Genomic DNA, 5,625 nt, shown 5'->3' on the forward strand with positions numbered 1-5,625 from the left:
CGCCCGGAGACCACGCCCACAATGCCCAGCAGCTGCCCAAGGACCGCCCCCTCCCAGAGGCCTCAGCGGCGCCACTTCTTCTTAACCCGCGGGCGACTCAGACTGGCAAACTGCTAGCTGCGGGTCGGAGGGGGTTCGTGGTGCGGGTACGCCTCCGGGGAGGTCGTCCTTGTGGCCGCTGGCTGTGCCTGTGAGTTGGTTCCGGACGAAACAGCGCTGTCACTTGACCTAGAAGCCCCCACCCTGGCGGCTCCCGGCTACGGCAAAGCCAGTTGTAGGAGAAAGGTCTGGGCACGTCCCTTTCCTCGGTGCACCTGGCCCCGGCCCATTAGTGCTGGGTCTGCGCTTTGCCACCTTGAATTCTGTATATTGTTCTTTGCATCTCGCACCAGCTTCCCCAGCCGAGAGAAAAAGCCACAAACTCACTTTTCAAAGATGCTGGCACTCGTCTCATCAACGTATTTCTATTTTCTATATGCTAACTTTCTAGCTAACCCTTTTGTTAGGAAATATAACACAATTATATTCTGAACTAGAAAGGTAAGTATAATAATCACTGAACAGACTTGTCATCATGTAGAGCAAAAATAGAATAGTGTCAGGCGCTTCACAAATACACTCCCTGCCTCCTTCCTAAGAAGACCACTAGTCTGACTTCTTTTTCTTTTTAATTTTGGTTTTATATTGAAGCACTTTTGATTAACAATGTTGTACTAGTTTCAGGTGTGCGGCAAAATGACTCATACATATGTATATATTTTGGGAGGCGGGGCTTCCCTGGTGGCTCAGTGGTAAAAGAATGCACCTGCCAATGCAAGAGATTCCAGTTCGATCCCTGAGTTGGGAAGATTTCCTGGAGAAGGAACTGACAACCCATACCAGTATTTTTGCCTGGAAAATTCCATGACCAAAGGAGACTGGCAGGCTACAATCCACCGGGTCACAGAAGAATTGGACACAACAACTAAACAACAGCAATTCTTTTTCAAATTCTTTTCCCATTAGGTTATTACAGAATATTGAGCAGTGTTCCCTGTGCTATACAGTAGGTCCTGGTTGGTTATCTATTTTAAATATAGCAGTATATACATGTCAACCCCCCACTAGTCTGACTTATATGACAATCATTGTTTTAAAAAAACACAGTTTTTATAACATATTTGCAAACTTGATTTGTGACAAAGGTGGCATCACATAGAAATGGAGGGAAAAAAGATGATCTTTTCAATGAAGGGTCTGTGACAAGAGGGTATCCTTATGGAAAAAAAATAAAATGAGACACGTCATTTCATCACAAATATCAATTCCAGGAGGATTTAAGACCTAGATACATTTTGGACTTCATAATAGGGAAATATTTCTTTTAAAAAATACATGAATGCCTTCTCAGTTGTGTCCAACTGTTTGAGACCCCATGGACTGCAGCCCACCAGGTTCCTCTGTCCATGGGATTTCCCAGGCAAGAATACTGAAGTGGTATTTAAAAATTGTAAAAATGTTAAATAATAAAGAAAACTACAAAGGACATTTTGGGTCTGTTGAAGAAGTTAAATGTGACATATATTAGATAATTAGATAACCAATTACCAACATCCTGAGTGTGATTTTGTGGCTGTGTAGGAAAACATCATTGTTTTTGGAAATGGGAAAGTTGAGGAAAATCTTAATCGAGTGAAATATGAGTGGGCATTGCTTATTGAGGCTGGAGTTTTCTGCCTCCTCCCAAATGTAACTTTCCTTTACCAAGATGTAATTCCCAATGCTGCAAAAGCCCCTCCTCCACTCTTTCACATATGGACCTATTATCTTCCAATAGAGTTTGAGGAGGCAGTACTGCTGGGTGGAGTCAAGCAAAAGGGATTGAGAAATGATCACACCATGGGGAAAAGATATGTCCAAGTTAGCTGGATGATGTTCCCCAAAGCTTTCATTCTCAAATTTCATAAAATATTACCCTTCCCCCAAAAGGCGATCATAAGAAGCCTAAGTTTTTAAGGTCTGTGTGTGTGTCTGTGCTCAGTGGTATCTGACTCTGTGACCCCATGGATTGCAATATGCGGGCTCCTTTGTCCAAGGAATTTTCCAGGTAAGAATACTGGAGTGGGTTGTCATTTCCTACTCCAGGGGATTTTCCTGACCCAGGGATTGAACCCCTGTCCCTTGGGTCTCCTGCATTAGCAGGCAGATTCTTTACCATTTGCCACTTGGGAAGCCTCGATTTAAGGTCCATCTGTATACAAAAATCATTGATTTAGATCTTCTACTTCCAGGGATGTCTGTAATCTGGGAAATACTTTTAGACACAAATCCTCTGTTTCCTCTTTCCGTCTTACCTTCCTTATTCTTTCAGAGCATAGAGTTTGTACCTCTAAACAACACTGATTACATTTTTTCACTTAAGTGTTTATCTATATGAGTGTTCTCTAGAACGCCACTGTCCAATACCTTAGCCTCGAGGCACATGGGGCTCTTAAGTATTTGCAATGTAGCTAGACCAAAATGAGATGTGCTATAACTATAAAACACTGTATTTGTAGATTTAGTAAAATAAAAAAAAAATTAAATAACTAATAACATTTCGATTACATGTTGAAATATAATATTTAGATATATTACATCAAATTAAATATGTTTAAAAATTGATTTTATTTACTGCCTTTCATTATATTAGTGTGGTTGCTAGAAAATCTTAAATTCCTTATATGATTTGCATTTTTATTTTGACTCATATTACATCACTCTTGGACACTCTTCTTGAGCATCAGATATAAGGGCAGGGAATTTATCTTACTCAAGTTTGTGTTTGTCACAAATGCTAGAATAATTGTTATTATTATTTTTGGCTAACTAAGGACTTTACTTCAAACAAAAATTAAAAATAAAAAATTGAGAGCTATCTCCCTGGGTGTGGGGAAGGGATCAGGGCAAGGAATTCCCTGAGGCTAGGCCAGTACCCTCAGACTGGAGGGGCCGTGATCATTCCCTTCCTCACTTCTGGGATAGCGGACCTTAGCAAGTGCAGGACCCTATGCCAAAGCCCACCTACCCAGGGGATTCAGGCCAAGGCTCAGTCCCTGGGAGGTAGAACAATTACTGATATGACTGTTACATGCGTAAGAGAAACCCACTGATAATATTCTGTATTTGAGAATCTCTTCTTCCCTGTGTTAGAATCAGCCTCTCTTCATCAAAACACCAGTTTTTGGTAATTGAAAAGAGCATTGCTTAGTTGGAGAAACCCAGAAAAGGTAGCCCTAAAGCTAGGAATTTTCCACAGTTTATTGTGATCCACACAGTCAAAGGTTTTGGCATAGTAAATAAAGCAGAAATGGAAAATTCTGAAAGAGATGGGAATACCAGACCACCTGACCTGCCTCTTGTGAAATCTGTATGCAGGTCAAGAAGCAACAGTTAGAACTGGACATGGAACAACAGACTGGTTCCAAATAGGAAAAGGAGTACATCAAGGCTGTATGTTGTCACCATGCTTATTTAACTTATATGCAGAATACATCATGAGGAACGCTGGGCTGGAGGAAGCACAAGCTGGAATCAAGATTGCTGGGAGAAATATCAATAACCTCAGATATGCAGATGACACCACACTTATGGCAGGAAGTGAAGAAGAACTAAAGAGCCTCTTGATGAAAGTGAAAGAGGAGAGTGAAAAAGTTGGCTTAAAGCTCAACATTCAGAAAACCAAGATCATGGCATCTGGTGCCATCACTTCATGGCAAATAGATGGGGAAAGAGTGGCTGACTTTATTTTGGGGGCTCCAAAATCACTGCAGATGGTGACTGCAGCCATGAGATTAAAAGACGCTTACTCCTTGGAAGGAAAGTTATGACCAAACTAGACAGCATATTAAAAAGCAGAGACATTACTTTGCCGGCAAAAGTCCAAGTAGTCAAAGTTACGGTTTTTCCAGTGGTCATGTATGGATGTGAGAGATGGACTATAAAGAAAGCTGAGTGCCGAAGAATTGGTGCTTTTGAACTGTGGTGTTGGAGAACTCTTGAGAGTCCCTTGGACTGCAAGGAAATCCAACCAGTCCATCTTAAAGGAAATCAGTCCTGAATATTCATTGGAAGGATTGATGCTGATGCTGAAACTCCAATACTTTGGCCACCTGATGCAATGAACTGACTCATTTGAAAAGACCCTGATGCTGGGAAAGATTGAAGGTGGGAGGAGAAGGGGACAACAGAGAATGAGATGGCTGAATGGCATCACTGACTCAATGGACATGAGTTTGAGTAAGTTCTGGGAGTTGGTGATGGACAAGGAGGCCTGGCATGCTGCTGTCCATGGTGTCGCAGCGAGTCAGACACAACTGAGCGACCAAACGGAACTGAAAGCTAGGAAGTTAGGGGACCTGGGTTAAGAATGTAAGACTGGGCCATGCTTCTGCTAAAACAGGCAGCCTCAGATGTAGGACATTTGAACCTTGACTCAAATAGGGTTTATTCATTTATTAGTTTGAAAACCCAGGAGCTCTAGCTTCAAGTGAGTCTTGATCCAGGTGTCAAACAGTGTGATCAGAACTGAGTTTTTGCTCTCCATTTCTTGGATCTCTTTCCTCTGTGTTTCATTTATATGCAGTCTTCCTCCTCTTCCACTGTCATTAGCTTCCAGGGCCACTTCTAGGTTTTTGTTCAGTGGAAAAAACAGTCCATTCCCTAATATCTCAAAAATAAGTCCAGAAATTGTCCAATTGGCCTTGGTTACTCAAACTGGGGCTGTATACTTGCCTTAACCAGAGTCGCCAAAAACAAAACAAACAAACAGAGCCTGAGGCAAGGATTGGATGCTTTTTTTTTTTTTTTTTTTTTTAAGGTACAAACCCAGGACTTCCCTGGTGGTCTAGTGGTTAAGACTTATGCTTCCAATGCAGGGGACGTGGTTTCAATCCCTGATCAGGGAACTAGGTCCCACATGCAGTGTGGCATGACCAAAACACAAAGCGAAGCTGCAAAACCATGGTACCAAAGGTAAGAAAAGAAGGAAATGTAGCCAACAACAGTGTGAAGCAAACTGAAGTGGTATAGCACTGGCTATTGTGGCATGTTGAGCCATGGTCTTCCACAGTGATTCCAGAGTAATTTTATAAAATTAAAACCCCTTCTAGTAAAAAACCCAATAGGATAAGATCTAGATCTTTATTAATAAATTCAGTCAAGAACTCAAGTGTTCATTCAAAATTATCACAAATTTTGGGTAGTATTTACCATGGTCTGTGTGCAGGTTGAAAGAGAATTTCCAGACATGAGGCAGAATGAGAGGAGACAAAAGTTTATTAGAGCAGGAGATGCTATTAGAACAGTGGGCCAGCTCAAGGGAAAGTTGACCCCTTTTGCAGGTTAGTAGCCAATTTTTATAGCCTCAGGACAGAGAAAACTCCTCCTGAAAGGGTGGCCTTAGGTGATTGGCTGGGGTGCTATAGGGTGGGTAATAGGGTGGGTATTTTATCTAATATGGGGTCTGAGAACTGGCCAGTGTAGATCAGGAGGCTCATGGCAACAACTGTTATGGGGCTTGGTTAATTCTGGAAATTTTTGTCCTGTGACCTTGATATAAGTCTCCACATCTGTGACCTTGGTAAAGGGCTCCATAGTCCCATCTCT

The sequence above is a fragment of the Muntiacus reevesi genome, chromosome 1 (genome assembly GCF_963930625.1).
Source record: "Muntiacus reevesi chromosome 1, mMunRee1.1, whole genome shotgun sequence".
NCBI lineage: Eukaryota > Metazoa > Chordata > Mammalia > Artiodactyla > Cervidae > Muntiacus > Muntiacus reevesi.